The 12,875-nt window shown below is 34.6% G+C and overlaps 1 long non-coding RNA gene and 1 pseudogene across 1 annotated transcript; both read right to left on the bottom strand.

Annotated features, from left to right (window-relative positions):
- LOC125677727 (NADH-ubiquinone oxidoreductase 75 kDa subunit, mitochondrial-like) overlaps nucleotides 1-6,590 on the bottom strand; it is a 50,199-nt pseudogene extending 43,609 nt beyond the window's left edge.
- A 511-nt stretch (nucleotides 6,591-7,101) lies between these two features.
- Nucleotides 7,102-10,843, bottom strand: LOC125648685 (uncharacterized). Its single transcript, XR_008801538.1, has 3 exons — nucleotides 10,775-10,843; nucleotides 7,476-7,603; nucleotides 7,102-7,365 (listed from the first exon to the last, which is right to left on the bottom strand). It is a non-coding gene; the product is annotated as an uncharacterized LOC125648685 (long non-coding RNA).
- Nucleotides 10,844-12,875: the final 2,032 nt, after the last annotated feature.

The raw sequence follows: 12,875 nt of genomic DNA, 5'->3' as shown, positions 1-12,875 counted from the left end.
CCCACAAAAAGTTGATGAATATTTAATGAGTTTTTTTGGTATATTAAGACAACTAAATGGAAGCAGTACAAAACATCAATTTTAAAGAATTATTTTTAAACATTTGTGACTTGGCCTCAGACATCTAATTGTCCACGCTAGCAGAATTATTTCCCCGAATCTCCTATCATCACAACAACCCTATTCTACAGGTTGGGAACACTTCACCTACAGCGAGATATTCTCGCTAAAACGCGATTATCCCTCTCTAGCGAGATTAAATAAATCCCATAAAACCGAGAAAAACACCTGTGGAGTACATCTCTTCGTGTTTCACTTGAAAAGAAGAAAAAGTGGTAAAATGTGCGATATGTCTGCAAATATATTAATCAAAACAAAAACATGATGTGTATTGGATTTCAGACTGCTTCCCTCTTACGCAGCAACTTTGATATGCAATTTCTTGACTATAAGGGCTGTGTGGTGCACCAAAAATTTCGGTGCACCGCGATTCATACCATTCGATTTGATGCACCGATTACAAATTATGGGTTTCGGTTCGGATCAGTTTAGATTTTACATACACCAAAACAACAAGAATGGCGTCCAAGTGATGTGCAAAACGTGGATTTTTATGTAACAGAGATTTAAATCACTACCGTGTTGATATTTAGCATTATCACTACTCGTATACCAACAGAATATGGTCCGTAAGATCATTAAAGTTTATCTTTACATGACATATAGCATTTCTGTCAGTGTAGGGGTAAAATCAACACCTTAGATAATGAAACAGATGAAATGTTTTGACAGTTTATATGAGAAAGAAGTAAATCAATAAAGGAGATATTTTCAGACTCGATTGATAGAATTGATGAATTTTTACATATCAATGAAAACAATATCTTATACATTTTAGATTGGCTGTAGATTTGTTTAACAATCCAAAAATTATGCAGCACATTAATATAACAAATTCTAATTAATAGACTCATGACTGTCAATGTTTTCTTTTTTCTCTCAAAGTTATAAAATGCCGTTATAAATAGATATGATGTTTACAAATGATCACAATATAGTTATTATATACAACTTAAATAAAATTAAATCAAGTATGCTACTCATTAAAATTATTAATTTTTGTGCTCTCATTAGATATATTTGACCTAATATGAACCGAATCGTAATGCTCTGCATCGAAACCGAACCAGATCGAACTAACACTGAATCATCCCAGCCCTATTGACTATATTGTCAATTTCATAGAAACAATTTGCATCATGTTGAGTTTGTGTCGCACTTATTCAGCATTGCACAGGATTTGCCATTGTTTTCAATAAAGACGCGAAAACACCTGTTTATTGTAATGTTTACTTTCTCGCTAGAGAGGGATAATCTCGTTTTAGTGAGAATATCTCGCTACAGGGGAAGTGTTCCCAACCTGTTCAATATTGAACAGCATTTTAATCAAATTATTATTGTGATCAGAAATAGATGCATACTAGTTTTGCTTCGCCCCTTGGGCCCCCACCAGGGCTTTGCCTTTGACCCACCGGGGGCCTCAAGGCAGCCCCCAGACCCCCAGCCGGACTGATGGGGTATATTTTCAACCAGTCCGCAGAAAAATTTACCAGTCCAACAGAGTGTTCCAGAAATAATTAAACATATTTCGTTAATGTTATTATAATGAAATTTAACTCAATATTCATTCCTCTGAGTCAGACAATATTGTAACACTTAAATGTGGGATTTATATTTACAAATCAGATTCGTCTGATATCTACATATCAAAACATGCCAATTGTGTGTATAAAATTGCATAAGTATAATTTCCAAAATGATGCTTTAGAAAATGAACCAGTCCCATCGCACTGACTAAAACAAATGTCAGTCAGTCCGCCAGACTTTTAACCAGTCATAGACTGACGGGCATATGTTAATTTCGAGCCCTGGATTGGACCTTTCGTGTCATGTTTTGTATATACACACAGCACATGCCATCCCCTTTTCGCCGTCATCGAGCCATAGTCTCCCCTTCTTTCCACTTCGGTAAAAACAGACACTTTCTTTTCGCTTGAAGTAACCCTTGCATAGTTCAACTTCTTCTGGTTTGTTTAATTACATTTTGGAATTTGATACCTCAGGAATGTTTTGCAAAGTGACAAAATCTCAACCAGAAATTAAACTTTGTTAATATTAAGACTCGGATCGGTCGGAAAGAAAAAATGTTGATCAGACAATTACGGTCACCACGGAAATTTGGGGTGCCCACAAACAAAGTATAGTCGCCAGTGCGAGTGGGTGAGCAGTAATTTGAAATCCTGTTCCATGATTTTTTCTTTTTCCAAGGAAAATTCACAAATGATAAAACTTGTGAGAACAAAGGAAAAAAGTCCAACAGGCATCGGACACGAATGGGTGATGAACATGTTAGGCATTGTTTCAAGATCTAAATTATAAGTAGAAAACATTCTTTGCAATTTTTCTATTGAAACAGGGGTGTTGATCATGATCAGAACATTCTCCTGGGGAATCCAAAGTTTATCAAAATGTAAGTTAAAAACATTTAAATAATGAATATTAAAATCATAATAGAAATAAGGGAATAAAAAGAATTTTTGATAATGATAACATATGGTTTGCGTTTTTAAAATTAACAATGCCATGAATTATTATGATTATAAACTGATGATGTGTGTTTGATTTGTTAAATTTGTTGGTAATGGATATTTTGATTTAATTGTTTGAGTTCAAACACAACTTAATTGTCAAGTGTGAAAATCAAGTTTAAAAAAGACTTGATCTCTCATATTTTCTAGTTAGTTTTTTTATCCTGGTACTTAAAAATTGATTTGAATGTGATAAATGTTTCAACACTGTTAGAAAATAGTACATTTAGATCCAAGAAACAAACATTTTTATGAACATTCCAGCATCATTACTATTTTCACAGTTTAGTCATGAAATAGACAGCATATTCAGGGAAAATATATGAAAATTATGATGAGTATAATGACCAGAACAGTCTTGATTCAATTCTACTTTCATATATTAGATACATAATAATAATAATAATGATTGGTTTTATATAGCGCCTTTTCCAGCATGTATTAAGAAATTCATATTTCTATAGACCATTCAATAGATACAGGGATTTATTGATTGAAGTTCTTTTACTACCAGTAAAGGGTACCTTCCCCCCTTTGACAACAAATGAATATTTCCCCTTCCGGGATCTAAGCAAAAATCCTTCGATTGTAAAACCTACACAAAATTGTATTAGAATTTTAACAAAAATCAGTAAAATTATATTTTACATCATTTTCTTTAATTATCAAAGTTTTACAATATAGATAATAATCAGTAATCAATCAATTCATATGATTTTTTTTTAAATAGATATTATAATCTGAGGTTGCCCCCATCCTACCCCACCCCTGAAAGTTGATAATTACATTGACCATCCATAATAACGTTGATATATAGACCAGGATATCAAATGGACACACTTCAGGGTTTGACACTTAGGCACGTCCAACCGACTGAGTCTACTAAATAGATTTACTAGTCCGACTGGTCGTGTTGAAAAAATAAACAAGAAACTTTACTTTAAATCATAAGATATTTTATTCTTAACTAAAAAAGAACAACTGTAGACTTTGCGAGCAATTTTGAACTGCATGATGACACAATTTCTATTTTTAGTTCTAATAAATAAGTCGCAGTTAGAAGTGATGTTTTATGACATCTACTCAATGTTAATGTGTGCAAAGTTATGTTTTAGATGAATTTATTTTCATTTTGTTTAAAAAACCCAGTTTATTTGAATCAAATATAAGAAAGTATTTATCAAATTAATAAATTGCGTCGTAAACAGCCATTTTTCGGTGTTGACATGCGCGGGAATGTCTATATTCTAATACAACTTCTTGTTCTCAAGGAAAGATGTCCCAAGAGAAAAAAAAGTAAAAGGTTGGGAAGAAACAAAGCAGGGCTTATGAAATAGAGATTAAAAAAACGGTTGAGGTCATTTTATTTTATATGGACTAGAGAATTTCCATACCGTGTAGAATTTAAAGAAACGGAAAAATTGTTTGAAAATGAAAACACTAAATTGAATGACGAGACTAAAGCTCTTTTTTGAGACAATTAAGTACGTTTTAGTTCATGCAAACTTTAAATGAGTGTCATTTGAATTAAGTACATTTAAATATGGAAATACTATCAGTTTCTGGAAAGTTGGTCGGGGCTGGTGGATGTAAGGTCAGGTCTAGCAAAAATCATTTGAAGTAGCCCGACTGGTCTAGTGCTAAAAAAAGTAAATGTCAAACCCTGCACTGAGCGAGAAAGACTGTAAATAAGTGTACCAAGGATGTTTATTCATAATCTGATGTCAGAGTGATCGCCAAAATCTTAAAAGACCATATTGCCAAAATTCCTAGATCTATACTCTTTTTTTTAGCTCACCTGAGCTGAAGGCCAGTGAGCTTTTCTAATAAAAATTTGTTCGTTGTCTGTCGTCGGTGGCGTCGTAAACTTTTCACATTTTCATCATCTTCTTAAGAACCGCTGGGCCAATTTCAACCAAACTTGCCACAAAGCATCCTTGGATGAAGGGCTTTCACGTTTGTGCAAATGAAGGGCCGTGCATGTCCATTTCAAAAGGGAGATATTCACAAAAATAGGGTGGGGTCATTTAAAAATCTTCTCAAGAGCCAGGGGGCCAGAAGAGCTGAAATTTTCATGAAAGCTTCCTGACATAGTGCAGATTTAAGTTTGTTCAAATCATGGCCCCCAGGGGTTGGATGGGACCACAATAGGGGACCAAAGTTTTACATACAAATATATAGGATAAATCTCTAAAAAATTTCTTCTCCAGAACCACTGAGCCAGAAAAGCTGAAATTTTCATGAAAGCTGCCTGACATAATGTAAATTCAAGTTTGTTCCAATCATGGCCCCCGGGGGTTGGATGGGGCCACAATAAGGGATCAAAGTTTTACATGCAAATATATAGGAAGAAACTTTTTAAAAATTCTACTTAAGAACCACTGAGCCAGAAAAGCTGAGATTTACGTGAAAGCTTCCTGACATAATGCAGATTCAAGTTTGTTCAAATCATGCGCCCCCCCCCCCCCCCCCCCCCCCCCTGGGGTTGGATTGGGCCACAATAGGGGATCAAAGTTTGACATGCAAATATAAAGGAAAAATCTTTAAATATGAGCCAAATGACTCAGGTGAGCAATGTGGCCCTTGGGCCTCTTTTTAATTCAGTTAAGGTGGGCAGATGTATGAAACGTATTCATGTTAGAAATGGACATGCATTGTCTACATCCTTCTCTTTGCTAGCTTGTTTTGATTTTTGAAAATGTGAAAATATGCTAGAACTGGTGACAGTGCCTGTACGAAATTGTACGCCTGGTAATAGCACGTAAACCAGGCGTCATTTTCTGGAAAAACCAGGCGGATTTTGCCTCAATACCATATAAGTAAACCAGGCGTCAAATGACACGGAAACCAGGCGTAAAAAGAGGCGTAATATGCAAATTCTACGTCTATTCAGTTGACCAGGCGTAAAGGATTTTGTCCTGGCGTACAATGTCCAGGCGTAAAAAATAACCAGGCGTAAATACATCCAGGCGTACAATACACAAATATACAAACTACATTGCATGTATTGAAAATTCATTATTTATTTAATATTTAAATATTAATCTGCATAAAATTTCATTCAAAGGCTGATTTTAAAGCTTTGAAGGACACAAATATCATTCAAGTATACTTCCTAAAAAATACATCCCATTTAATAAAAATTATGATTATTAAAATTGTTCATGTCAGACACCTTGCTATAAGTGCGTACGTTTTTATATACATGTACATGAATCTTATCTTGATTCGCACAATGAGCTATTTTTATGAATCTCATTTTTTTCTTTCTTGCTGTTCCTTTTAAAGTTTTTTTTTCTGCAATGAGAGACCTGCTCTGTGATGGCATTGTTCAACTCCTGGTCTTTTGGATCACTTTTTTTCATTTTTCTTACACCAGCGAAGGGTATAACCTGAAGGGAAAATGTAGTCATGCTTTAATGGGTCGAGGTCTAACAATATTCAGATACACACTTGCATTCTTCCTAACGAGATCACCATCAAAAAGAGCAAAACAAATTATTGCATTACATAAAGATCAAACATTATATCCAAAATTTGATTGTATGGGAATTCCCCATCATTGAAAGCCAAATAGCTTTCCTAACCTACCCCCGTATCTTTCCATGTTAAAGAGAAACATAATTTTTTTCTTTGGCCTTTCATAAATTTTAAATGCATTACTGTTACAAGTTTTAGCTACTCTGAGAACAAATTAATAAGTAATGTCTAATACCTTTGACAGCAGCCACTTTATCTTTATTGAGAGGTCTCCTAAGATCTCCTTCTTTTGGTTTTGTAAGACCCTGGCCCCTAGATCTCTTCAATGCTGAAAACACCTGGCAACAAGTTATAACATAGAGTATATCCAGGTTTGCCAGATTTCCGTGCTAACCTTACAGCATGCTGCAGGGCCTCTGATTTGATCAAAACCTCAGGGTAGGTTTTGAGTAAAGTCACCATTCCACAATTCTATAAATGAAAAATGAATATGTACTGACCTATGAGTGTTAAAAACAACACAAAATCAAATAAATTTGATTGTTCACTTTTCTATAATATGGGTAGAACTTTATTATCTTAAGAAAATCAAAGTATGTTAATAAAAGACAGAAAGTACCGAACAATGGCAAATAAAGCAAAATTTCTGAGGGGTGTTCTAATTTGACCTTTAAATTCATATTATGATTATTCTGAGTTGACAGACCAAACAGTGTATGTATCCCCAATACTTTATTTGGGGGCATAAAAATAGTACCTCCTCAGCTCTTCCAGGGGAGGAAATATCCTTGTCAGTCTCCCTTGGTTTTTCTGGAGAAGGATTAGTGGAGGCCTGTTTCTTTGTCTAAATAATAAGAAAATAAATAATTTAAAGACATATAATAAATATATCAAATATTGAATGTGTATCACACAAATACTTTATTCTGAGGTTTTTATTTTTTAATTATGATCTGACCTCAGATTCTCCAGGTGATGAAATGCTGTTATCATCTACAGGTAGAAGGATGGTGGTGGTAGCATGTTTTCTTGGTGACCTCCTCAAGGAAGACTTTTGAGAAGGTATCTCATGTGTTTGAAGGTCTTCTGATAGGGGAAGCAATGTGGCACGTTGTCGTTTTCTTGGTGACCTCCTCAAAGGGGATATTTGAGGAAGAGAGAGTACTTGAGGCTCATCAGACTCCTTTACACCCCAATATGGCTCACTATTTGGTGCCCATGTGTTGTTGTTAGAAGTCTGTAAATAAAATATACTTATAGTTGTATCATGGTCATAAAATCTATTTATAGTACTTCAGGTATACATACTTTGTGTGTATATATATGTGAGTGACACTTCATAACTACCTCGAAACATTCATTTCCAACATGGTAACAGCTGGATGATTCAAAATGTTCAACAACATTGGTGATGAAATGCTGGACATCAGCTCTCTGCAACCCTCTCAAGACATGCAAAACTTCAGCAGATGGAACTACAAATAAAGTCAGTACTAAGTTTTATCTTCATAATTACATAAATGCTTCATAGCACACAACCATCAAGATATAGAGATTTCAATAAAGGACAAGGGACGTTATTGGCTATATACCGCCGAGATTTTTTTTTATTTTTTCAACTTTCATACTATGCTTAATTATTCTTTTTATTTACACAAATAGGATGTTCTTCTAATCCCACTTACATGAAAATGACGTAATATTTTATTATGACGTCATGAATATACGCTAAAGATGAGCTGTTTAGCGGAATCTGTTGATTTGAAATAAATTATGAATAAACTTTAGCAAAAACAAATACTTTTGCATGCAACAACCAGATTTATATTTTGCATGTTTAATTATCCATTGGTATTCTTCTTTCATTATCAATATGGTGTCGGTTGTTGGCTGCAAACAATATGAATTTTGAAAAAGAATGAATGCGGAAATCGGCCGTTTTCGTTATGCAAAGTCAATATTTTGCATGCTATAGAACTGAAGCAAACTGTTCCATCATTTAACCTCATAAACTTTTACTTACTTTGCGATTTAATAAATACATGTATGTCCAGTCAAACAATTAATGCTTTCCCTAGTTTGCCATAAAAATCTGCACCTAATAAATGCAGATGATGTCTGCCTTTCGAGTCACGGAGGCGGATCAAAAATCCACCGCATGATGAATGGAAATTATTCTACTTTCGTTTTTAAAAGTCACGGGGATATGTTTCGACGTCCTATCTTTTCAAAGAAAGATTATTTAAGAATAAATTGAATTTAAAAAAAAATCAAAGACACGCATAGACCTTTAATAACTCGAATTTAATTTCTTTTTACAAAAATTGGACCAAAATTCGTTCATTTTCGGCAAAAATGGGTACTGATACGTTATATCTCAAGAGCTAGATAGTTGGGATGTCTATTACTTTTTTTCGCTAAATTTTAATCTATCTTTAATACAAATATATCAAATATAATGCATTAAACTTATTGCTAATAATATTGACGTGTTTATGCGGGTTTTTTCTTTTCTTGTGTTAATAAACATCAATGTTAACGTACATGCATGTATGTATATATGATGCATGTTGAAATTAAATATTTCTACAGTAGTAATTAGATATTGATTCCAAAGGTTCTTAAAACGGTTTAGATTAAAATAAAATAACAGCAAATCATTATTTATATCTTCCAACGAGATGTGGTTTCTTTAAAACGTCGAAAACCTGTGATCAATTTGAAACTTCGATCATTGTTGTGGCAGATTTTTTTCTATATCGCATATGATTGATTGATTGAATATTGTTTAACGCCCCTCTTGAGAATATTTCACTCATGGATACCTCACTACTGCCGGTGAAGGGCTGCACAATTTAGGCCTATGCTCGGCGCTTATGGCCATTGAGCATGGAGGGATCTTTATCGTGCCACACCTGTTGTGACACGGGACCTCAGTTTTTGCAGTCTCATCCGAAGACCGTCCCATTTAGTCGCCTCTTACGACAAGCAAGGGGTACTGAGGACCTACTCAAACCCGGATCCCCACGGGATCATGTATATATATATATATATATATATATATATATATATATATATATATACATGTATATATATACATACATGTATATATATATATATATATATATATATATATATATATATATATATAAAGCACTAAATAATCACAACTAGGTACTGAAAATTTTCGCCCCAGCCCGGGGTCGAATATATATATAATAGATGCACATTTACAGGTACACATATACACATGTATAATATATGTGTTGTGATGATTGTTACTAAAAGTTTATATTAATATTGACGTATAACCCTTTCCATGATTAGGAAAACTGGAGTATAACCCTCTCTCTCTCTCTCTCTCTCTCTCTCTCTCTCTCTCTCTCTCTCTCTCTCTCCAATGTGTTCTGGATAGGCCTGGCCCGCACATTGAAAAACTACATGCATGATTTTTATTAAATTCATTTTTTAAAAAGGTCTGCTGTAGTTACATATACTGTCTTTTGGAAATAGACGCGTAGCATCATTTATCGGGGGAGGGGTCGAATGATAAGTTGGTAGTTAATTAGCAAATAAAAAAAAACTATTGGACTGAGTTTTGAATCAAAAACGAGAGAGAGAGAGAGAGAGAGAGAGAGAGAGAGAGAGACAGAGAGAGAGAGAGAGAGAGAGAGAGAGAGAGATCTACTCTTTGTTGACCATTTAGGGGAATGTAAAGATATAAACACGGACGCATTTTTGTGAGGTTTTTAAATACATTTGCTATATGAAATATACCATCTGAAGTTACATGCATATTACTTGACGTGTTTTGCTGTACCCAAGAAAATGATATCCCATTCATGCAACATAAATATGTATCGTTTAGTACATGTACATTTACCACACTTTATTCAATATATTTTGTAATTTATACCCACAGCAGGCAGACATATTTTATTCGTATGTACTGTAACATGTACATTGCATACACATGTAAGCATACCTGTTATATAGTCCTTGGTGTACATGTCATAACAAATAATTTTATCCGACGCAATCGACGTTTTTAATCGAAGTCTTGGTATTTATGACCCCCCCCCCCAAAAAAAAAAAACACAACCAAGAAAAAAAATTCAAGAGCCATTTTATTCTCCATATTTCATTTGAATAGGAGGACATTGAACAGCACCTTCGAAAATATGATTGCGTTCTACTCAACAATGTTTGACAAATACACGCATTATTTTCCTCACTCTAATTAACACAAAATTCTTCCGCAAAATGTCTATGACCACGATAAAGTAACATGTAAATGAATAATGTATTTTCCATAGCATGCCAGTTTTCAATAGTCTTTGATCTCAATGAGTATTTTTATATAAAAAGTTAAAATTGTAACTTTTAGAAAAATATTCTAGAAGAATCAGGGGACTGTAAATCCTATAAGGTCGATGACGTCGTTCCGAAAAAGCGACCGTCGGAAGATAGCGTCAGAGTTAACAATGCAATATTGTAACGTTATTTTCTCAATATCAGCCACAAGTAAATGGTACATGTTATATATGAATGAAACGAGAAATGTTTCACCTTTCTACCTGCAAAATATGATCGGTTTTTGAGGCGCGGCCAATTTTGGCCAATAACGTCCCTTGTTCTTTTAATACCTGGAATTCCTTTGCTGTTCTCCTCAATGCTGGTCCCCGTGCTTTGTCTGCACAAACTCCAAGTTTCCAATAGGGAAGTGCTGAGGGTGGTTGTGAGAGACACTGGCTGAAGTTGAGGTAGTGACGTCGATGATTGAGCGGAGAACGGAAGAGGCTGTGTGGAGAGCAGAGGTGGTGGAGTGGAATGTAGCAGTGGTTGTGTGAAGGATTGCAAGTGTGGCTTTGTGGAGGGTATCAGTTGTTGTGTTGAGGGTATCAATGGTTGCACTGTGGGTAAAAGTGGCTGAGTGGAACATTGCAATGATTGACTAGAGGTCTGATTTTGTAGGTCCTGTAGCTCCTCATTCCCTGTACCGGCTGATACTACTAAGTCAGTTGGAGACTTGGGCCTTGTTGTTTCAGTGGTATCAATAAACTGAGTCAGCACATCTGACAGATACACAGCTGACTTTTGAGCTGCTGCCTCCTCCATCTTCTTTTTCTCTGACCTTTCTTTGGCAGGAGTTTTCTGACTTTGTATTTTCTTTTTCTTGGGACTTAGCTCCTGTTTCTTCTCTTTCGTATTCTCAGTGTTTTTCTTCTTCTTTTTAGGACTCAACTCTTCATCTTGTTCCTTACTTTCTTTTATTTTGTCCGTTGGGACTCTGGTTCTCTTCCCTTTTGCTTTTTCTGTGTCCAAGTTGAAATTGAACAGCCCCTCAGGAACATCATTCGGTTTCTCCTCCAAGTTTTTCAATAATTTGCTGTAAGCCTGATTGGCAAATCTTGTAAGTTCTTCCTCATTGTCTACATTAGTACAGAAAAATAAAATATGAATAAATACATCACAAAAATTTTTCGCTAGAAAGGCAGATTCATGTAGCATATTTTCCAGTATTTTATCAAATTGCACGTATTTGAATTTATTTATAAATTCCTCAGGCTTGGGGGGGGGGGGGGGGCTGTCCACCCCTCTTTTTTTTTAAACATAAAGTTTTACTGTTAATTTACTATAAAAATATTCATTGAAAGCCTCCCCCCCCCTGTGTATTGAAAGGGGTCATGTTAATGTGAAGAAAAACTGTTTACAAAAGCCCCCCCCCCAACGAAATAGGATTTTTGACCTTTGGAATTTTCCTTATTTATATATATATATATATATATATATATATATATATATATATATATTTATTTATTTATTTATTGTTTTTTTTTTTTGCTTGTCAAAGATTTTCAGGTAAGTTGTAAATCGCCCCTTCCACTACTTTCAAAACAGATGTTATGTGCCTGTTCCTGATGATTAAAATTCTATTCTTCAATGATCAATTCAAAGGTATATGTTGTCCAAAATGTTCAACTTTAGACTGTCATTATGTTTTGGAAATACAGTAAAATATCATCATATCTGTTCCGGGTCACTTTATATATATATATATATATATATATATATATATTTTAATTCTGCACCCGAATTTTTGCTTACCTTAAATATGTTCAATGTTGTTTTGTTTTTATTTCGTTCAAAATGTAAAAATAATAATAGGCCTAAATGATTAAAATGTTATAAAAGCCCCCCACCCCCTCCCCTTTGTTGTTACTAATGATTATGATGTTTTCTTACGTAATTTTGTGGAGCCCTTGTACTGATGCTTTTTACCCAAATACACGTATCAACACTTCGCGAAAGTTACGTCCCTTGTCCGCCATCTCTCGGATAAAAATCGTATTTCCCTACGTTGGCCTTTGTAATTTTCCTATCTGTAGCTTTGACATCTGTTATTTTTCCATCAATTGCAGTTAACTACAATATGCCCCAGATTGGGGCAACCCATTAACTTGTATGAAAACATGGTAATTGGCTAAAATTCCAAGTAATAACATCTTACATTTGGTAAGGTAAAGAAGGAAAACTTGGTTTTTCACCGATTGACATTTGGCTGACCCCGCAAAGGGACGTAACTCGCGGCGAAGTGTTGATACGTGTATTAGTGTTGCTACAGATGCACCCCCTATTGATTTACTGATGACGGTTTCTAATATCTGTGTGTTAACCTTAACTTTCTCCACAGGCAGTCGAGAGATATAAGTGCCTGTCATCAGTGATTAAAAAAAACTATGAAGA

The sequence above is a fragment of the Ostrea edulis genome, chromosome 3 (genome assembly GCF_947568905.1).
Source record: "Ostrea edulis chromosome 3, xbOstEdul1.1, whole genome shotgun sequence".
In the NCBI taxonomy this organism is placed as follows: domain Eukaryota; kingdom Metazoa; phylum Mollusca; class Bivalvia; order Ostreida; family Ostreidae; genus Ostrea; species Ostrea edulis.
Note: the sequence above shows the minus strand (reverse complement) of the source record. Positions and strands in the feature narration are given on the sequence as shown.